Raw genomic sequence first — 23,817 nt, forward strand, 5'->3', positions numbered from 1 at the left:
TGTTTGGTCTTTTCTTTAAATTCAGATTGAAAAGGCTATATTGGCATGGCCCATAAATTAGCATCTTATGAAAGCAGATACAATTCACACAGCATTTGCAGTACAAACATATTATTGTACATTTACATACATCACACATAACATATTTGTGAGACAGAATCACTGTCTGCCCTCAGGCTGTGGAGGGAGACCACACACTCGGCTGCCAGCTCTGTTGTGTTTCTTTTACTCATTTCTTTTTCATGCTTCTCTTCCTCAGCCAGTCCTTCATCTTTCCCTATGTTCCTCCTCTTCATTCTCCCACTTCTGTGTCAATTCCATCTCTGGCTCCACAGTGCTGGAATGAGCTACCCATTGAAATGAGAACCCCTCCCTCCTGGACAGCCTTTCAGTGTCTCCACAAGACTCCTCTTTTTTAGACCTTTAATCTATTTTACACTGTTGTGAAATCAACCACAAATACTGAGCTCTGTTCAGTTGGATTCCTCCTTTTCACAATAAATGATTCCTTGCTTACCCACTATGGACATTGTTCTCACACTGCGCTGCACTACAAAAGCATTACACCTCTAACGTGTGTCTGCCTAGCTGTTTTGCCATTTTTTAGGTTGACTTACACTGTATTTGACTTTTTATTTTACTTTTTAAGTAGCGATTCAATGTATTATATAATGAATATACAAGTGATACAATGAAATTGTGAGATTGCCAATATTGTGCAATGAGTGATATACAATAAAAGTTTAATTAAATTACAATTCAAAATACATCACCATACTAATACTTTTTTGTCTGCTAGTTCTTATTCTTGAAGACAGCATAACACAAATTCGTTTTTGCACAAAATCATAATTCTGGTGAACTTCATTGTTTTTCTTTATACTTAATCCTACACTCATAAATAAGCTGTGAAAGTCTTAGTAACCTGTCTTGCTTTGACGTCAGTAGTTTACAGTCTGTAGCCAAAAGTCAAAATAACAAAATAACTTTCTGTAAAAGCACAGCAGAAACTTTTGATGCTGAAAGAAAAGAAAAAACTAATTTAGAACATTACCATTACAGATATAATTACCTACCATAGCTGGATCAGACAAGATAAACACCCAGAGTCGAAAACAAAACAAAAAATTAATCTCCAAAAACTTCCATGTTGCAGGTTTGAAAGTATATAAATTCACAATCTGCAACAGACAGAGACATCAGAATATTACAAAGATCACCACAAGAAGTGAACCTCTCATCAGCACCTAGAGCACTTCAATTAAGTTTATTTGTCATATGCACAAGTGCAATGAAATGCTTATTTGCATGTAAGCTCTGATACAAATACATTAAGAAAACACCAAAACATCAACACAGAACAGCAACTGCAGCAACAACAAATTAAATAATACACAACTCACACAACTTACTTACAATTAACACGCAAAAAAGCCAGACAAGCAGTGTGAAAAGAGTAAGAAAAAAAAACGTCAGTGTGAGGCAGTGGTAGGGGCAGAGTTCAGTAATCTGACAGCTTGTGGAAAGAAACTCTCTGAATCTTCAGAAAATCAAGATTCGAATTCGCTCTGAATAGAATTACAAAGATGAGCCAAGATACATTTGCAAAGAAAAAAATAAATCACATAAATAAAAAAGCAGCTACTTCAAAGAACATCATGTCGTCTGTGGAGCACAGTGGAGTTAATGTCATGGCCAGTTCTGAAACTGTCGCACTCGTCTTTGTTGATGATTGATGAACTATTGATGGCCGTAACAGAATGAATTCTGATGTTCATAGAAACATTTTGTCAGCTTATGTAAAACACTGCATTGAAAATAAAATGTTTAATTTCTAAAACGTATGCCTGGAATTTCCCCAAAATACAATGTAAATTATATTGTACTTATTATTCATATTGATCTCACAGTCACCAGTAAAAACTGTTTGACTTCATAGCAAAAATAAGTTATAATATTGATGTCCCAGTACTCCCAATACTTATGGAGGGCACTGCTTAGTAACACCAACCTTTGTGAAGATTTGGTATAAAAACTAATCCCTTATTGAAAAGACACTTTTATCAATTCAATATCTGCAATTTCCTGCAGTTCGAAAGCGAGTGCTGTTCAAGATAGTATTTTAAATCATTCTTAACAAATTAATTATTTTGTTGCTGTTTGGCGAATGGACTTTTAAGAGTAGATTATGATGTGATTATATTGAAGATGAACGGTGTGATGAAGCCTGATTTCGAAGGTTCACCTTTGGTGTGGGAGGAGTAGTGAAAAGCTATATATATATTTTTTTTTAATGTAGCCTTTTATTGAACAAGTAAGTAAATGCACACTACACTACTTCGATGTTCAGAAACATTTAGATACAGTATTGAAAAAAAAATTAAAACATCACCTTTGTGTGTAACAGTGTTTGCAGTACTTGCCTCTCCTTTCATCTCCTGAATCACTTCTCGGTCGACCCCACGGTTGTCCAGTTTAAACTTCAACTCTTGACACATTTCAGCAACAATCTATGTCAGCAATTGACACTGGACACTGCTGCGAGATGCTTTTGATTGACATTCGACAGCTGACATCAACATTTGACCAACCCTTCAGGCATTCTATCAACACGCTACACTGTCACCTAAAACCTACACAGCAATTTGACACTCCAAACTCTGCATTGTCGCAAGTCACAATTTACTGTAGATCTCTGTCTATATACTGTACTGTACATAGGTTTGATCTCAGTACTCAGGAATCATTGCAATTGATTTAATTTATATGACATTTTGAAGCAAAAAAAAAAACTTGTGCAATAGCAATAACAATAAATAATGAAGAAACATAACATTAAATATCAAACTGACTCAATGAAGTTAAGGGTAAAACTAAATTATGCAGAATTACACAATAAATTATGAAACGTTATACAATACAAAGACAGCGAGTTTAAAAAAACAGACTTTTGCTGCACAAAAGAAGACTCACCCATTATGTGAATCTTGGTCTTATTAGATCAGGAAGGTCTCCATTAGCAGATCTCGGAATAAGTACACTGAACTCTTCAACTACAGTATGTCTCCAATCACTCATTCTTCTGCCAGCCATGAGGAGACAAATCCAATCTGATCCTGCTACATCACAGTCTCATCCTTCTTCTCCCATGAGGCTCATTAAGAGTGGAAACCTCACTTCTGTCTTGACACTGTGCCTGTTTGTTTTGTGCAGAAGTTTCAAGTCTCTCTGGGCTCACTGCAGAATGTTCTGGTAGGAGACAGAAAGGTCTGTAAGGTCATTCCTTCCTTTTGTTTGTTTGTTTTTTCTTGATGAAGAATCTGGATTGCTGCCTTTTTTCTTCTGTTTTCAGAGACCCTGTCTTCAGTCTCTCTGTATCAGAGATCCTCTCTCCCATCTTTCTCCAGAAATCGCAGAGGGTGGGCTCTTGCCTCCTGCCTCCTCCTGGATCTAAATGGTCCAGTCAAGTCTTGCCTCTGTTCTCTGTCTAGGTCTTTTGAGCATTGACATGCTGGGTCTTAAACTTCAACATGGTGTCAAGTTCACACTTGGTATAAAGTGTGATGCATTTCAAGTAAGGTCAAATCCTCAGCATCACAATACTTAATAATGTTTGCAGTGCTGCAAGAGCACCCACTTCAATACTTTATGACAATAAAACCCCTGTGTTTTGTTTACATGGTTACAGTCTCTATGTCACATTTAATGCAGATTGCTTAGTTTCTTAACATACTGTAAGTCATTTCGCGGTATGTTTGTTGTGTGTTGAATGTAAAATTTATCCTGTTTCAAATAATGTAATTCCATTACAGCAGAAGCTGTATTTTAAGTCTGTATTTTGTGATCAGCAGAAATGCATGACATCATTTGGAACCAGACCTAGATATATCCATTATTTTAGAAGAATATAATGCAATTCTGTAAACATTTCCCTTTAGTTTGATACATGTTCAGGGAGCTCATTTTCTTATTTCTTTTAGATATTAATGGTGTATACTGTATGTCTTTGAATTCAACACCTAAACCCTTATTTTTTGCAATTAACATACGATGGTGACTACTTTAGTTTTTCTTTGTATCACAATTTCTTTTCCATTGTATTTTATATTTGTCCCTCTTTTTTCTGCTTAAACTGTGTGTTATATTTTAGATTGATTTAATCAATGAATTGTCTCTGTTACAGTAAATACTAGAATTTGTAACTAAAAATATAGATTATAGAAAGAAGAAACATTTATGTAACAATACTGTATGTTGCTATATATGAGAATGTAATATGAGCTTGGAACACTTGATGTCATACCCTTTTCAGACTGATTTTAAATTATTTTAAATCTGTTACAAGCTTGGAGAAAACCACTCATATCAATATCATATCATATCTCCCCAGATCACATAATGATGGATAGAATCATTGCATCAGATCTCATTAATGCCTGTGAAATGGATCATTTACTGTAGTTCACAGTGACTTCAGACTCACCTGCTTAAAATGAACCTCCATCACAGGATATAAAGGACAGTGGGAGCTTGAACCCCAGCACGCAGAGCTGCCACTAGGGGGTGGCATGCTGCGGCAACTGCACATTAACAACATGGTACAGTTGATGCAATACTTTACAGTTGATGCAATACTTTACGGCAAGCACAAATCAGTATTGCAACTAACATCTATAGCGTAATTCCAGTGTAATCTAGCATCTGAAGCATATGTGTAACATCGAGTGACCTGAAATTGTGTCTTAGGTACACTTAGGCCTGTGTGTTGTTTTACCATAGTCATAGCTGGAGGATATGACTGCTTGGGGAGGTGCCCACTGTGATGTTCCCATTACTCCAGTTTCTTGCCCTAGGGACACTTGTTACCGAGACCCCAGAGAACCCAATACATGGAGAAAGCAATTATCAAGTGTCAAAGTTGTATTGAACAAAATGGTTCGATTTATTATTATTTTCAAGAAATGGAGCTTCAGGGCTTAAAGGCACTTGGATCATTGGTCTCCAATCCTAGTCCTAGAGAGTTCCAAGTCAGTAGGTTTTAAAGATAAACATTAAATCATCAATTTGTACAATAAAAGACTTTGAACAATTTGACTGTGATCAACTACAGTCCATTTCTAAACTAGAGATTGTCTGGAACAAAAATCAGAATACTATACGGCACTCAAAGACCAGCATCTTCAAACACTGTCATTAAGCAAATTAATTACGTCATTGATTGTTCAAAACTCTACCACTTCTAATCTGTAAACAAGCAGGTCATTTATAGTGATCCACAAGACCACAGTGGGAATTAGAGAGATATATTGGCTCCAGATGTTCCTAAAATTACATAATTTATTAAATCCTACTCTTGATCATAATAACATTGTTCCATATCTTCTGAAGATGATTTTTTTGTGTGCAGGTAAAGAAAATTAGAAAAGTCCTAACCTAGTTACACTTATATTTCTAAATCACACAACAAAGGTTACAAGCAGAAGGGGGCCTTTGTCCTATCTAGCTAGTTTGGCAGTCAGTAGCTATGTTATCCAGTAGCTCATTCAGTTGCAGTATTTCTTAAAAGAATGCCTTTGAGGATTAAATAGTTTAGTCTTGTCAATTATGTCTCTTCTGACTATAAAACCTTTTGTTACATGTTTGTGTTACCCCCCACAAACTCTGACACCCTTTATTAATTTATAGGATGGGTCTTTATTAAAAAGGTACCTGAGGAGCACAGGAGCCTCCAATGGGTTTCTCTCAAAATTCTAGAAAGTTACCCCCCAAAAAAAACAAAATTCTATGTTTTGTTTTAATATTGTCTACTTCTTAAGCTTTCCCACCACAAGGTAACAGAAGCCACATGTCACTCACAACGCACAATGTATGTAAAATAAATCGCATAATAAACAGCGTTTTTAATTGGCTTCTACATTTGTAGCATCACCTGCTTTGTGGTAAACTGATTTGAGATTTGATATTTGAGATTTCACCACTGCCATACAGGCCCAATTTGTGGGATGACCAAGGTATTGTTGACTGATGCACATTTTCTCTCATCTCAGCCACTGATCTCTCTCGCTCCTTCAAAGTTAGCATTGGTCTCAGAGTTGTATACTGTACCTCTCCAGTTACCTCCTTACCTGACTGCTCAGCTATAAGGGACGGCTTGATCTGGGTAGTATCTGTCTGGTATGATGCACTTTCTGTTTCTTGATAAGTGAGTAAACTGCACTCACAGGCATATTCAGAGAGTGATATATTTTTGTACTGTACACACTGGGGAAAGAGATGTGACCAAATGGACCTCATACAAAAGCTAAAGCAATTATCTTGCAAGTAACAGTTAACATCCATAAATAATTACTTTGTTAGAAATGCAGCTTTGCCCCTCTTGGGATTCAGGCACAGCCATGCATTAGCAACACGGTACAACAGTTGAATGGATGAATGAATGAAAGTTCCCATACCAGGCAGATAAAAAATGATGCAACCAGTCAGGATACTCTCAATAGTGCATGTGTAGAAGCTGGCCTGGATATGTGACGGCATGCCAATCTTCTTTAGCTTGCGGATAAAGAATAGGCGCTGCCGTGCTCTTTTAACCATAAAAGAGTGGTATGGTGGGTCCAGGTTAAGTCCTCTGTGATGTTAACTCCCAGGAACTTAAAACTGCTGCCTGTCTCCACTGCATAATCCATAAATTGATATAAATAGGTATGTGATCTCCTCCCTAGTGTTTCCTATAATCCACAATCATCTCCTTAGTCTTACTGATGTTCAGAAAGAGGTTGTTCTCCTGGCACCATGCTGCCAGGGTTTCAACCTCCTCCCTGTATGCAGACTCTTCACCTTCTGTGATCAAGCCAATGACTGTATCGTTAGCAAACCTAATGATGGAGTTTGACTTATGCCTGGCGACACAATCATGGGTAAATAAGGAGTAGAGGACAGGGCTAAGCACACAGCTTGGGGGGCTCTAGTGTTTAGAGTCAGGGTAGAGGATATGTTGGTGCCCACCCTCACCACCTGCGGATGTTCTGTCAAGAAGTCCAGGATCCAATTACAATGGTAGGTGATCAGTCCCAGGTCCTGGAGCTTGATGACAAGCTTTGAGGGCACTATGGTATTGAATGCTGAGCTGTAATCAACAAACAGCATTCTCACATATGTTCCTTACTTATCCAGGTGTGATAGGGCAGTGGCAATAGCATCCTCTGTTGACCTATTCTGGCAATACGCAAATTGTAGTGGATCTAGGGTGTCAGGCAGTGAGGAGGTGATGTACTGTACGCTTTGACCAGCCGCCTGAAGCACTTCATGATAACTGATGTGAATGCAATGGGGTGGTAGTCATTCAGCCAAATGACTCTGGGTTTCTTTGGAACAGGGACAATGTCGGTTTTCTTAAAGCAGGAAGGAACTATAGGCTGAGCTAGAGAAAGATTGAATATGTCCGAGAAGACATCTGTGAGCTGGTCTGCACATGCCTTCAGAACACTGCCAGGGATAGCATCAGGGCCAGGAGTGGATTGGTCTTTTTAAAAACTTTACACACATCCGCTCTGGATATGATCAGTGGGTTTCTGTCTTGGATTTCTGGAATCCTCCTCGCTAGATCTATGACCTCAAGCCGAGCATAGAAAGAATTTAGCTCATCAGGAAGAGAGGCAGACTGTTGTGTGATATAGCTGGGTTGCGTTATGTAGTCTGTAATGGTGCATATACCACTGCACATGTTCCGTGTGTTGCAGCCGTGATAATATGACTCTTATTTAACTATAGATGTATTTAACTATTTTGATGGCTTTCCTGAGGTCGTATCTGGATTTTTTTGGATCTATCCATATCGCCAGAATTGAAAACAGCTGTCCTAGCTTTAAGTTTGGCGCATATCTTGTCATTTACCCACGGTTTTCTATTTGGGTACGTGCAAACAGTAATCCTGGAAACCCCATCTTCAATGCATTTGTTGATATAGCCAGTAACATAGTCCGCATACAGATTGATATTATTTCTTCGTGGAAGATCTGCCGGTCAGTGGTAGCAAAACAGTGACTTAATATAAATAACGATTTATCCTACCAACGTCGAATGGTTCTTAACACTGGCCTCTCCTATTCAAGTTTCTGCTTGTAAACAGGAAGTAGCAGAATGGAGGCATGATCGCATTTGACGAAATAAGGTCAGGGGAGGGCTTTGTAACCATCCTAGAAGGGAGTGTAAACATTGTCCAACTTGTTTGTTCCGTGCGTCGGGCAGTTGATGTGTTGATGCAGATTAGGCATTTTCTTCAAACTTGCACCGTTGAAATCACCCGCTATGATGAATGCCCCCTCAGGATGTGTATTTTCGTGTCTGTTAAGGTGACCGTGTAATTCATCCAGTGCCCTTGTGAAATTTGCCTGCGGTGGAATATACACCACTGTGAGAACTACCAATCTGAACTCCATCTTGTCAGATGTTCAAGATATGTAAAACATGATGTCAAAATAATCTCCACGTCTGTGCACCAGGAATTTTTTACCATGAAGCATACCCTGCTGCCTTTGCTCTTACCCGAATCCATTGTTCTGTCCTGACGGTGAATAGAAAATCCTCCTGGGAAGATAGCAGAGTCCGGAACAGATGGGTCAAGCCAGGTTTCGGTAAATGCCAGCACTTTGCAGTTCTTGATGTCCCATTGGAAAGCTCTCAGTTCATCCAGCTTATTGTCCAGTGACTGAACATTAGCAAGAAGTATACTCGGGAGCATGAGGATTATTGCTGTGCTGCCTCAATCTTAGCAAAACGCCCGCCCGTTTACCCCTCTTCCTACAACCCCGTCTTCTTCCCAGCACAGTTACAGGTGAGACACCACAGTCCACACAGTCGGTAGTAATTATTGTAATTAAAATGTAACTGTGCCAATATTCGATCTTATGTCCATAAGTGTTTGTCTGTCATATCTAACCACTGAGCAAACAGTATGTGCAGTTAGCAGTACGAAAAACAACAAAAAATAAAGAAATAAACAAGGACAAATGGGAGCTCGCAGGACGGCAGCCTTCCCTGTCCGCGCCATCTTACCACTTGTCTCCACCCAGACAATGCAGAATTCTGCCCCACCAAAATACCGGCTCTCCTACTGCTATAGAATTCAGTGTAATCAAGGTTTGTAAAGGGTGATGTCACCTTCTGTTACAGGCTCAATGTGAATCATCCATGTTACAAAAATGGTGACAGCTTCAGTTCTCCGACAAGAGATGGTGCCACTTCATTCTAAAACACTGTATGAAAATATATTACAGGCTTTGTAATTTGTGTAAAACTGTACAGGTTGTGGTGGGTGTGACAAATGTTAGTTTTTGGTGGTTTATAATTCTATTACACTCCCATTGATAAAATGGATTGTTGTCTACAAAGGTGAAAAAATGAACCCATAGCTAAAAAGCACTTGTGCCAATATAACTATATCTTGTATCATAGGATTGTCATCTTCAATTTACAATAGTGTTTAATCCATTCACAGTTTCTGTTATTGATAAAAATAATACAAATGTCTGTCCTCAGATAATCACAGATATTGTAAATATCTGTGAGCAGGAGGAGGAGTACAGAGGGGTGAGCAGGAGGAGGAGTACAGAGGACTGGTCAGCAGCTTTGTGGAGTGGTGTGGGGTAAACCACTTGGAACTGAATGTTACAAAGACAAAGGAACTGGTGGTAGATTTCAGGAGGAAAAAGGTCAAACCTACTCCTGTCTACATCCATGGGAGTGGCGTGGAGATGGTGGACTCGTACAAGTACCTGGGAGTGCACATCGACGATAGACTGGAATGGTCTAAGAACATCGAGGCCATCTATAAGAACGGACAGAGCCGACTTTACTTCTTGAGGAGGCTCAGGTCCTTCAATGTGTGTAGTAAGATGCTACACATGTTTTATCAGTCGGTGGTAGCGAGTGCCATTTTCTACGCAGTGGTGTGCTGGGGCTCTGGGATTAGAGCAGTAGATTCCAAAAGGCTGAACAAGCTCATCAGGAGAGCGAGCTCTGTCATTGGGTCTGACCTGGACCCCTTGGAGGTAGTGGCTGAGAGGAGAATGATGTCCAAACTGGAGGCCATCATGGACAACTTCTCCCATCCCCTCTATGACAGGCTTGCAGGAATGAAGAGCACGTTCAGCAATAGACTGATTCATCCACGGTGCGACAGGGAGCGCTACAGGAGGTCATTCTTGCCGTCTGCCATAAGACTGTACAACGCATCCACCTTGCGTCTTGGCAGAGGCAACAGCGACAGTGACCTGTTTCTGGACTAAACGCATATACACATATACTGCTACATCTGTTCTCTTTCTTTTTCTTTTTCCCGTTTACAACCACTTTTGTGCAATATATGCCAGGGACCTGTGCAATACATTTATATTTATATTTATATCTATGGTTACATCTATATTTATATTCATACGTGTGATACGATTTTCTGTGTACTGTTCTGTTCTAGTTTCCTCTTGTGTTTCCGGACTGTGAGTAACTCTTGTATTGTATTGTATGTATTGTACTATTAGTATATAATTCGTTACACTGTGGCTGTGTTGTGTGTGTTAAGCTGCTGTTGCACTGCAATTTCCCTCACGGGATCAATAAAGTATCTATCTAAATAATCTAACATATTTTCATGTGTGGATATCTGGAAAATGAGTAAAACCAAAAGACCTTCTTAAATAAGTTAGGGCTGTTTTCTTCTGTTGCAGCAGCACCAGCAACTTAATATTAACCTAAGAAAATGTACATGGGCAGCCTTGTATTTAAACACATCTGTAAATTTCTTCTAAAAAGATATCTTAAAAAACTTTTACAACAGACAAATATTGTGAATCTATTTACTTACTTTGACGCAGCAAGTTGTCTAAAAAGAGAGAATCCTCATATGTAAAAAGCCATCACTACAAAATAAATGTATATACTGTTAAATAGACTGTAGATGTTTCACTTACCAATGAAAAAATATTCAAGAAAAAACCCATGAGTATACTACTGAAATCATTGGAAGCCCTTTGACATTAGATAAGTAGACTTAAAATGACTTACCCTTACCCTAACCTTATTCTCAATACTGTTGAGAGGGTCTCTGTGAACTTTGTACATACTTTTTCTGCTGAAGTTGTAGATTTTATGAGGTGGACATACAGAACAGGTTTGAACTGGAATGGAAGAATGCTGGACACAAGGGCTACTATGTAATTTGTAATTCTATACTGCGTTATAAAGGAATGCATGCTACACAACTACAGTAAGTAACCAATTGCCGTAAAATAAGTTATCTTTGGCAAATAGGGAATTAGGAAGATGTGGTAATTCTGGTACGCTGTGAATCTGATAAGCACAGGGAAGCATGATATATAACAGAAAAATATTTAAGAACTGCACTAATTTAATCACATTGAGAAAAATACACCGAGCATCTCTATGTGTTTTATTCCAATGGGAATGAAATAAATATTTCTTTTAACTTTTGAGATGTCTGTCACTCTACAATGCATGTCTGCAGCACACAAGGTTGTTATGTAATATAGTACATATATAGAATTTTTGTTTTTATACAAGAGGCATGCATTTCCTGTTTGGCTACAACTGTTTGAGATCATTGTTTGGGATAATTTATTTTCATACAGAGCCACATCAGAGACAAGCTGAAATGTAAAATGTATTAATAAATCATATAATACAAGGTGATTATAAATAGAACTTACCTACTATTACTACTTACTATTATTATTTATAAAGTAAAAAACAATTTCCAGGCTACACTTTTAATTTACATAAGAACAATGCAAAATCGCAAAAGAAAAACACAGCTCTTTGGAAAATAAACATCACATAAAAGAGATAACCATTCCAATTCTGATACATTACAAGCCTTAACATGCAAGTAATTTACATTAAACAAGAGGTATGCATTTCCTGTTTGGCTACAGCCATGAGATAATTGCTTGGGATCATTTATTTTCAGACAGAGGCACATTAGAGACAGGATGGAATGTAAAATGTATTAATAAATCATATAATACAAGCTGATTGTTTATTAATAGAACTTACTATTATTATGAATAGAGTAAAAAACAAATTCCAGGCTACACTTTTAATTTACATAAGAACAATGCAAAATAGCAAAAAAGAAACACAGCTCTTTGGAACATAAACATCAAATAAAAGTGATAACCATTCTAATTCTGATACATTACAAGCCTTAACATGCAAGTCATATAAGCTATTTGAAATGTTATTTTAAATATTATTTGTACCTTAAAAACTAAGGAAAACTTTTTTGTGTTACCTTGCTTTCACAGTTAACAGTTTTTGCAAATAATTGAACATTTCAACACTTGTTTGTTATCTATGTTATGTCCTGAAAGTTGATCCAGTAGCACTTAAGTCCTTCCCCTGTAGTGGTTTTGATCTGAATAAACTCAAGAAAACTTTTGCAGACCTCTGTTTTCTTTACTTTGGTGGAAATATATCTGATAATACTTGACAGCTGCAGTTTGTGAGATATATGTGGATTACAGTTTATCAACACACTGTAATACCAGGCAGTTTTGCACAATTTTTGTAATTCTCTTTATAACATAACCAGCTTATAGAGTGATCAATTCATTCTGGCTATCTTTGCTGGGATAGTGGACCTTGCCATTGTGCGCAAGACTTAAATGTGTTGCAATAACTGGGTCATATTTGACTAAATGTTTGATCAGCTTTAGAAAATTGCCTTCATACAATGTATTCACACTTCCACAAACCTGTCAACAGGCCACATAGAAAATACAATCCAACATTCTGCAAACCACCACATTCCATTGATTTCGCATTTAGAATATGACGATCAATTGCACTGTTGTTGAGAAGCCTATTTGGAGTGTTTTCCCCTTGCCTAAATTTTGCACGTGGGCAGACGTGCACTCAATCTTGTGTATAACATTTGCCAGTTTATAAAATCTTGTGTAAAGGTATCTCTTTCAGTTCCAAAAGGCTTGCAACAGAAACAAAACCCTGTGTTCCTTCATGTGGAGTAAACAAGTCATGGTCTAGATATATGCTGGGAGCTCATCTTGCGTTCATAATTTGCAGATGTAAAACGACGACTGTCAGTTAATGGAAGTTCAAAAGTGAGCTGCTAAGGTGTCTGTTGCACAATGACAGCTCCTATGCTCTTTGTCATTGGATCTGGCTATAATAAAGGATCAAAATAATTTGCAATGCTTTCTAGTAAGCAAGGGGGATCTGATGAGTTGTCGTTCCATGGATCTTCTTCACCAGTATCTGGTGTACTAGTAGATGGTGATGGCTCAGGAGTCTTCTCTGTTACCTCCTCTGGTTGGGAAGTAACTTTAGCTATAGCTTCATCTTGGGGTGCAGCAGCCTTTGACTGCTCTGGCTATGGGCTAACTTCGCGCGCACTATCATCATCGTCACTAAGATGATTTGCAGGCACCACTATGAGCCATGGTGCATACAGCCATCTTGCATTTGTGGCCTCTTTTGCTGTATTTTCCTGTTTCCATTTATTTTCTTTACAGTCAGTGAAGCCGTACTTTCAGTTTGATTTCTGCATTTTAAGAGGTTAGTAGAAATCATGCAAGCAATGTAATGCAGCTTTGGTCCACAAAGTTTTCAGGAACAACCTTAGGCTATTGTTACAAATAGGTGGTTACGAAACTGTGAAATAATTATTCATAACCCCGACTTGTAAGTGATTTCTATAGCCCAGCGACTGGTATAATTAGAGGCACATGAATTCTTTATTCTATGGCACAGCTTTGTTGAGAGGAGTAATAATCCAGGCACACTTGGCTAAAACAAATATTTATTACAATAAACTACACAAGACACAAAACATACAACACACCAAGTTACATTATATTGTTACAAATGGGTCTGGGCAGATATTTTAAAACAATGACACAACACACAACAAAACATGTTACTTACTGTGATGGGCCTGGTCCCATACACTATAAGTTTGAAGTAATTATAATTCTTACCTTTTTGTGGGTGGTGTGTTCGTTGTTTGTTGGCTGCAGCCATTTCACCTTACTTTAGTTTAACAGTCAAAACCACGTTCAGAGGCAGGGCGGGATTTAAAGCCTGGGAACCAATTACCAGAAGGCCACTGGCTTGTGTCCCATTGTGCCCTTTTGTGGACAGGAGGGGAGCTGGTTGGTGTTTTTATTGAGGTGAATGTGACTGTTTGGTAGTGCTGTGGGTATTTAAAAGAGGATAATGTAATAAAAGGCAGAGAATAAGCTCTGTGAGTCAGTCTTCAGTTGGGGGCTGAAAGAGGAAGGTGGCTCATTTGAGAGTCAGTTGTCTGCTCTCTGTTGTTATTTTTTATTGTTGCTGTTACTATTATTTAAATAAACTGAGGCCTTTCTGGACTTTCTGATGGTGGACTGCTTCATTTTTGGAAAAAGCTTAGAAGTGGTCTCAACAGATTGTACTGTGGGAGGAAGTGCGCGGTCAAACTTACAGTATTAACAGACGAGGCACTTCAGAGGCCTAACATTCTGGTCACCCAGAAAACCCCAGACTGCTACCAAGCACTAAACTCTTAATTTGCAGCCACACAAGAGATGAGCTGCCTTCTAACTAAATAAAAAGTAACCTACAGTTAAATCTCTCTCTCTGCACCCTGGTTGCCACATAATAAATGGGAGCCTATATCTCCATCCATAAAATGCACCCTAATAAGGAAAGATGTTTCTAACTGAGGTACCAGGAAACCTAAGTTCCCTAAAAACACAGAAAAGCAAGCTCTCTCTAACAAGGTTCGAATACTTAGCTCTAGTCAGGTTTGACTTGGATGATCAAGATGCAGGAGCTCTCGCCTGGCACAAGCTTCAAGTCCCAACTCCTCTGGACTGCCCTCTCTTCTCTCTGCTTCTCCCTGCTTTTTCCTCCTGCTTCTCCTGCTCCTCTCTCCCTCTACTCTTAAGGTGAACTTATACTGTGTCTTTCTGCCTTGCTCTTTTGCAATCATTAATCTACAACCTGCCTAGGTATACCAAGATAAACTTTACTATTGTTTCTGCTCACAGGACCCCCAGTCCTCAGCAAACATCCTCTCTCCTTTGAAGTTTGAAGTGTTTACTCTTACCAGTGTCACAAACTATATTTAAAATCTAACACACCTCTCCATCACCTAAAGCTGTAACACTATCAAACTGCCCCTCACCCTTCACAGGCCCTGCACTCAGGTGGCCCACCCCCCATTATTTGTCTGATTTGGCAACACCTCAATGTCTGACCAAAAGGCGTAACAGGGGGTGATCAGATCAGCCCAGTCCATTCTGGAATACAGCTCCCCATCGTTGTGGACATTTTTACAACCCACTGTCTTGGGAAAGTTAGGAGATTTGCCAAGCATAACAATCATCCTGGTTTTCTCACCTTTCTCTCTCCTGCCCCCTGATAACCATTATAGGAGCAGTAAAGCATACTGTATACCTCCAGATTCAGAGACAGACTCTTCCTACAAGCTGGGAAATTACTCACTACTATACCTCTACCACTGACTCACACTGATGTTTTTTTGCACACTGCTTGAGATTAGTTTTATTTAAGTTGAGTGTAATTTAACTGTGTTGTTGTTGCTGCTGTTGCTCTATGTTCACTTTTCGTGTTTCTTTAATGTCATTGTATTGTAAGACTGTACAACTCATCCACTTTGTATTTGGACAGGGGCAACATTGACATTGACCTGTTTTTGGACTAAGCAGTAAGCTCTCTGCTTACATCTGGCTTTTCCTGTCTACAACTGTTTTTTTGTGCAATATATTTATATTTATAATGTGCAATACAACTTTTTGTGTACTGTTCTGGTTTGTTCTCTGTATATTCTGGACTGTGAGCAACTCTTCTTATTGCACTTCTCACTGACTGTACTGACTGTAATGTATGTATTGTATTGTTGTATTATTGTATCATTTCATTACACTGTGCTGTGTTGACTATGCTAAGCTGCTGTTGCACTGCAATTTCCCTCACTGGATCAATAAAGTATATATCTATCTATTGGAGCATACAATCATTATACATGCGAATACAGCCTCTTCATAAGAGCATGCAGTTGCTTGCTAATGTTCGTCTTTTAAGGCTAGACCCGCAACTCTGCTCATTAGATTATGATGTAGGTGACAAACTTAATTTTCCTGTTCACACAAACGCACAGAAGATACTGGTATTAAGTGCAAAATCAACCAACGCCCTCAAACCCGGGCAAACAGAGAAACAAAATTGCAGACATTGTTATCCTCGCACCAGTAATAGAGCGCATGAACTTAACAGATGGGGTTTCTGCAGGTCAAAGTCGCCCAGCATTGTTACGTGATCACCCGAAAAAGAAGGTGCTATATTTCAGGAACTAAAGCAGCTGGGAAGCTCCCTTCAATGGCACAAACGTAGCACTAACGAATGAGACCTGTTTCCCTATGATGTTGTTAGGGAGGTTGAGCGACATCACGACCCCGAAAAAACAAGACTTTATATCTCGGAAACGAAAGCAGCACAAACACTACTTTCAACGGCACAAACCGCCACAAATGCAGTACTAACGAATGAGGTGGGTTCCATAATAATTATTTAATTGCTTACACTTGTATAGCGCTTTTCTGGACACTCCACTCAAAGCGCTTTACAGGTAATGAGGACTCCCCTCCAACACCACCAATGTGCAGCATCCACCTGGATGATGCAACGGCAGCCATAGTGTGCCAGAACGCTCACCACACATTAGCTATTAGTGGGGAGGAGAGCAGAGTAATGAAGCCAATTCATAGACGGTGATTATTAGGAGGCCATGATTGGTAAGGGCCAATGGGACGTTTTGGCAAGGACGCTGGGGTTACACACCTATTTTTTTTTTCAAGAAACACCCTGAGATTTTTAATGACCACAGAGAGTAAGGACCTCGGTTTTACATCTCATTTTTTATTATCCTCGTCTCACCAAGACGCAAGTGTTTCGTGTTTAATTACATGGCCTTCTCAAATGGCCCATACACTGTAAGATATTTGATAATGTAAATTCTTTTTGCAACCTTTACTTAAAGCTGTAAGATGGTGCTTCTCTTACTACTTTTGCAGACTTTTCTTTGGAGGTTAAACAGAGTGGACCTTCAGACAGTGGAAATTGTGTGCACGGGAAGCACCTGCTACACATCACACCTACAAAACACAACGTTTCAAGGTGCCCAAAAGCACTGCAAGGACAACGGGGGCAATTTAGTGACATTGAAGACCAATGAAGAGGCATCGGAGATTCAGTCTGTACTTTTTTGGATTACAGAAGGACATCTGGATCATAACTTCAAAATGTGGATTGGACTAAAATTGGAAAAGGGACATTGTGTTCTTACCGATAAAGTGTTAATAGGCTTCACTTGGATATCCGGAGCGGTGGACTCGCAATATTCTAACTGGCAGCAAGAACCATAAGGCACTTGCACAGAAGAACGCAGAGTAGCTATTCATTACACTCTGCATCCCTCGCAGCCTTATAGATTGGAGTGGATAGATTGATCCTGCAGAGATGGAGCAGGGTATGTGTGCAAGTTTAATTTTAAGGGGATGTGTAAAGTCCTGCGCCTGGCAGGACCCGGCGAAGTGTTATACACAACACCATTCTTCGCCAATTAAATAAGTGAGGATAATGCATTTTTATCTCAGATACCTCATGGGACACTTGCAACTGTGTCATGTAAAGACAGCAGCCATGCTCTTGCCGTTTGTAAAGAAATGAATGGATTTTTTGGATGGACTTCTTATGGTCCATTTTGCGAGTCAGATAAACAGGGCTGTAAGTTCGAAAACGGGGGTTGTGACCATAAATGTACAGACCACGTTAACGGAGGTGTTCGCTGTGAGTGTAAGGAGGGATACAGTCTCGCCGAGGACAAAGTGACTTGCATCCAAATAGATCATTGCCAGCGATCTCCTTGTGAGTTTTGGTGTGAGCAGACGTTTGAAAGTTTCCATTGTATATGTCCAGAAGGATTCCAACTCACTGAGAACCAACGAAACTGCAGCGATATTGACGAATGCTCATCCAATCCCTGCGACCACCTGTGCATAAATTCACAAGGTAGCTTCATCTGCATTTGCAGAGACGGGTTCGAAATGGTGGACGGGAGATGCCAGGACATAAACGAGTGCAATACCTCTCAATGTTCACAGGGGTGCATTAACACGCAAGGATCTTTCAGTTGTTATTGTATTACGGGCTTTCACCTGTCTGAAGACAAACGCAGCTGCAACGATATTGACGAATGCGTTAACAGCCCTTGTGAGGAAAGATGTGTTAATACACAGGGAAGCTATGAGTGTTTTTGTAAGGAACATTACAAAATAGCACCCGATGGCAGCACCTGCATTCTGGACCCAGGTTTATCATCTGAACACATTTTTACCACAGAAAGTACTGAAAAAGCAAAGATAAGTATTACAACTGAAGTGCCGATTACATCCACCACAATGATCAAAGAGTACCCTCATTCTAAAGCCCCCAGGAAACCAGATGAGCAAGACACTGTACTGGCTTCTGTGATGGGGTCAGTTGCTGCAGTATTGTTTTTGATTGCTGTTCCATCGTCTATTGTGCTCTGTCACCGCAAGTGTGATAGAAAAGCAGACAGAAATGATAGCTCGGCTACAGACAAGTATCACTGGATGTCTTTGGGAAAAGATACACCAACGGAAAATCTGCAGCAACACAAAGATGATGCAGATGCAGACATTAAACACAACACAGAGGTTGTTTGACAAAGTTCCACTTGGGCCATTTTATGATTTAAATAAGTTTTTTAAAACTTGGAAAATATCTTATTATGCGATGCATTTTTTGAAAGCCAAATGAAATGATAAATGAATAAAATACGTTTGACTTGTAAATAAGTCTGTGAGTGAGATCCAGTTAAACATTGTATTTATAATTACTTTATTAGCTAATTTTAGCTGGAATGTCGCTGGCATGAAATTTGCGAAAAGAAATGAATGGTGTTACAATTAAGATAATCAGAATATTAATTTAAAACCTCACTGTAGAGTTAAATCATCTGAAAGCTCTTAAAACCTCTGTCCGTTTACTCAAGCCCTCTTTAGTTATGTCAATATACAGTAAAGTAAATTTTAGGGACTAGTGACACTGCGGTTATAACGCTGCTATGTTCCATTACTGCCTGGAGTACTTTCTGTGTGGAGTTTGCACGCTGTCGTCTTGTCTGTGAGATTTTTCTTTGGATAATCCTGTTGACTGCCGCAGGTCAGAGCTATCCTGGTCAGATGATGTGTCGAAGTGTCCTTGTGTGACGGATTAGCGTGCATTCCCATTTTGTGCAGAGTAAGGAGCCAAATCGATTCACCAGGAAATACGGTTTCTGAAATTTGATGGATGTTATTATTAAATCAGTTTTACTAATATAAAATTGCTCATTACAACATGAGATGCAGCTTCTAGCATAAAAACTTTGAGTAAAAATATTACTCCAAACAATACACCTTAACGTGCAAGATAATAGGGTCTTGATCAAAAGACTTGCTTCAAGTTACAAGCGTTTTATAAGTGGTTCGATATAATAAGTACAATAGTTAATGCTATATTTTTAAAGATGCCAGTTTCACCTGACAGGATTAGGCTGATAACTAGGAAATGTAAAACAAATTTAATTCCGGTGTATAATAGGCATGCATGTTTAAAAGCATGATTTCTTCAATCTTCAATGCAGGGTAAATCTTGTCATTTATATTGTAAAAGAGAATAAATCGAATTTAAAAGACTTCCTTCTTTTATTTATTCTCGGGTCCTAATAAGGTGTTTCAGAAGATCCATTCTGGTGCCTGTCTGGTTACTTTTGTCTTAATTTTTGTATTTGCATTACACAGAATACCACCATAAACAATCAGTTTACTGAGGTACAATATGTTTATGTTTTTAAAAATCCTTACTCAAGTGTAATGTTTTTCTTTTCTTTACATACTAGATTCCTAACTTTAAAACTACACAAACATATATTTATGTACTCTATATACTGTATATCTATCCACCTGTTTTCTAACTGCAGGTGATCCGGACCCTATCCTGAGAAGGCGGGATACACTCTGAATAGGACACAGGACACTGACAAAGACATGCACACACTCACACCAGTGTCAATTTTCCTAGAAACCAATTAATCTACCAGAATGTCTTTGGACAGTGGTAGGAACCCAGAACATGCAGAGGAACATTGGAAGAACTCCATACGGACAGCACTCCACTGCTCCATCTGCCATCCCCTGTATACTGTATATCCAGTATACATCAATAAATGTATTCATTCATTTTAAATAACTGCTTAGTCCAAGAATAAGGACAACAGGTATCCAGACCATATGAAAGATCAGTGCAAAGGGATTGACCCAAGAGCAAGGTGAGTGCTTCTGGGATCTCTTACAGCAGTTTCTGCATGGTTTTGTAACAGCTCTGCAGGATTTGGGTTGGAGCAGCCTCTTCCCATCAGACAGTGAGATCCAGGCAGGGAGTGAATTGAAAGCTTTAAAATTCTGTTGTTTCTCAAGTCTTTTAAACTCGTTTGCCAAATCTTTCATGTTTAAAGATCTTCTTTATATTGTTTCTATCACTATAAGGAGCTGTTCCTCCATTGACGTGGCACTCGGGTGCAGGATTGGCACTAGACTGTATGTATCCAGTAGTCGCTGATGGAGCAACTAATGTTGGAGTAATTTGTATGTATTATGGGGTGTATATTACACCCTGAGTGGACGTGAAAGCAGCACTCTGAAAACTGTACAACATTATTAACAACTACGAAACTGCTTAACCTGATGCTGTATCAATTGCTACTGGGGATTTTAATCCGGCAATCCTGAGAAAAATTCTTCCAAAATATTATCAGCATGATTCCTACCTAACTAGGGGTGCGAGTACTCTTGATCACTCCTATACAACTATCAAAGACTCAAGCCGCAGCTTCAAGTTCCTGGGTACCTTCCCGGGTACTAATGATTAAATGTCGTCCCAGGATGGAACTGGAGTTATAAAGAAACAGCACCTTTACTTCCCCAGACATTTTGAAAATAAAACTGACCATCTTCAAATATAAATACTACATTTTTAAAGCTAAAAATACTAAAATATTTCAATGTTTAGAATATTTCAAAACAATACATTATGGTAAACTGACTCAATGAAATTAAGGGTAAAACTAAATTAAGCAGTAGAACAAAATCATAGAAAGAGTTTTGAAAATAGACTTAGATAATAAGATGTACAGGCTTTGTGCTGCACAAGAGAAGACTTGACCATTAAGTTGATGTTGATCTTCACTAGAGCAGGAAGACCTAAGTAAGTAGATCTCAGAATAAGGGACAGATGATACTTATGCGCTGAGCTCTTCAATTATGTCACAAATACTGTAACTCATTCTTCTGGCAGTCATGAGGAGACAAATCCAATCTGATCCTGCCACATCACAGTCTCACCGTTCTTCTCCCATGAGGCTCATTAAGAGTGGTAACCTCACTTCTGTCTTGACACTGTGCCTGTGATTTATTGAGTTTTGCACAGAATTTTCAAATCTCGCTGGGCCCACTGCAGACTTTTCTGCTAGGAGATGGAAATCTTTCTCCTCTCATGATCTGTAGGGTCATTCCTTCCTTTTGTTTGTCTGTTTTATCCTCCACCTTTTCTTGATGAAGAATCTGGATTGCTGCTTTTTTTCTTCTGTTTTCAAAGGGACCCTGTCTTCAGTCTCTCTTTATCTGAATATGAATATCATCTCTCCCATCTTTCTCCCACTAGATCGCGGGGTGTGCCTCCTACCTCCTCCTGGATCTAAATAGTCCAGTCAAGTCTTGTCTCTGTTCTCCGTCTGGGTCTTTTGAGCATTGACATGTTCGGTTTTAAACTTTAACATGCTGTCAAGTTCACAATTGTCATCAAGTGTGATGCATTTCAAGTAAGGTAAAATCCTCAGCATCACAATACTTAATGTTTGCAGTGCTGCAAGAGCACCCACTTCAATACTTTATGACAATAAACCCCCTGGGTTTTGTTTATATAGTTCCAGTCTCTACATCACTATGTCTCTGGGGTCTAGGTGACAGGAGTCCCTAAGGCAAGGAGCCAGAGTAATGGGAAAATCACGTGTTTTCACATAGCAGATGGAAATGGACTAGATCAAAGCCAGAACTGGGTGAGTTCTGGGTTATAGTACAGTTTTTTACTGGACCAGTTCCAATAACAGGGAAAGGCCCTAAAATCACTGGCATCTAAGGCAATGAAGTGGTTCAGTAATGCCAGTTCTGGGGCAGAATCATTATGTAATCATTATATGATTATGTGCTGTGTGGTTTTGTTATGTGCTGTATAGTTTATTAACAATTAACAATTTAAAAAGTTACTCCAGTGATACTCATATTTATAATCAATAATGGACAGAAAGACACATTTAAAATAATTTCTTACTTTATTGAAAAGACATATATTTGTTTATGTTTGTTCTTACTATATTAGTTCCAGATTTATAACATATTGATTACACATTCTAGTACATAGCAGAATTCATTGATAAAATCAATATAAAATGGAATGGATCAATATACTGTACAGTACACTGGAAAAGAAAGTGTGATACCCAGAAAAACAAAAGCATTCACCTTCATATGTAAATCATAAAAAATCATAAAAATAATAGTTGGGGTGTTGAATTCAAATACAAATACACCATTAAGTATCTAAATGAACAGAGACAATTTGCTGCATGAATGTATATTAAACTAAAGTGAAATGTTTACAGAGTTACAATACATTCTTCTAAAATAATGGATATACAGTATCTAGGTTTGATACCAAGCAACTTCTGTCATTTGTGCTGATTACAAAATACAGAGGTTAAACAGACAACTTCTGGAATTAAGTTATTTGAAGCAGGTTGAACATTATATTCAATGCACAACACACCTGCGGTCAACAGAGAAGCTAAGCAACCGCAATAAACTAGAGAAAGCAATTATCAAGTGTAAAAGTTGGCTTTGACCAAATTATTCATTGTATTATTTTTTTTTTCAATAAATGGATCTCTGTCCCTTCACAGTTCAAAGGGACTTACTTCGGTGGTACACAATCCTGGTCCCAGGGAGTCCCAAGGCAATAGGATTTATGAATAACCACTGAATCATCAATGAAAGACTTGGAAAAAAATTATTATGAACAATTACAGTCTATTTCTAATTTAGAGATTAGGTGGAACAAAAATCAGAATACTACAATATACAGCATGTACAGACCAGAGTCTACAATCACTGTAATTGAATACATTAATTGTTTTATTGATTGGGCAATCCATTGCCCAGGACCAGAGTTGGAGACTTCTGTTAGGATTTCTTTTGCATGCAGGAAAAGAAAATCAGAAAAGCACCAAACCTAGTTACACCTATATTTCTACATAACACAACAAAACCAGTGGGTCTTTGGCACAACAGGCCAGTTTGGCAGTTAGTAGCTATGTTACCCAGTATATCATTCAGCTATTTCTTAAAAGAATGCCTTTGAGGATTTTGAATACTTCAGTCAGGTTCCCCCCCTCTTCTCTGTTCAAGAAGAAGAAGGTTCAGTTTTTCTAGGCTGTCAGTTTTGGACATTCCTTTATGCCTGGGAATTAATCTTGTTGCTCTTCAGTGGACCAATTATAGAGCAGCAATATGTTTTTTATATTTACTATACTATACCAAAAAAACTGTCAAACACGACCTGTTTGATTGGGGTAATACCCATTCTTCCACATATTATCCTTGTGTCATG

The 23,817-nt window shown here is 38.6% G+C and overlaps 1 pseudogene; it reads left to right on the forward strand.

The window, feature by feature from the left end:
• The first annotated feature begins 17,023 nt into the window (after positions 1–17,023).
• Positions 17,024–18,779, forward strand: LOC148674848 (uncharacterized; annotated as a pseudogene).
• The last annotated feature ends 5,038 nt before the right edge of the window (positions 18,780–23,817 follow it).

This window comes from Lepisosteus platostomus, chromosome 3 (assembly GCF_059453375.1).
Source record: "Lepisosteus platostomus isolate fLepPlt1 chromosome 3, fLepPlt1.hap1, whole genome shotgun sequence".
Taxonomy (NCBI): domain Eukaryota; kingdom Metazoa; phylum Chordata; class Actinopteri; order Semionotiformes; family Lepisosteidae; genus Lepisosteus; species Lepisosteus platostomus.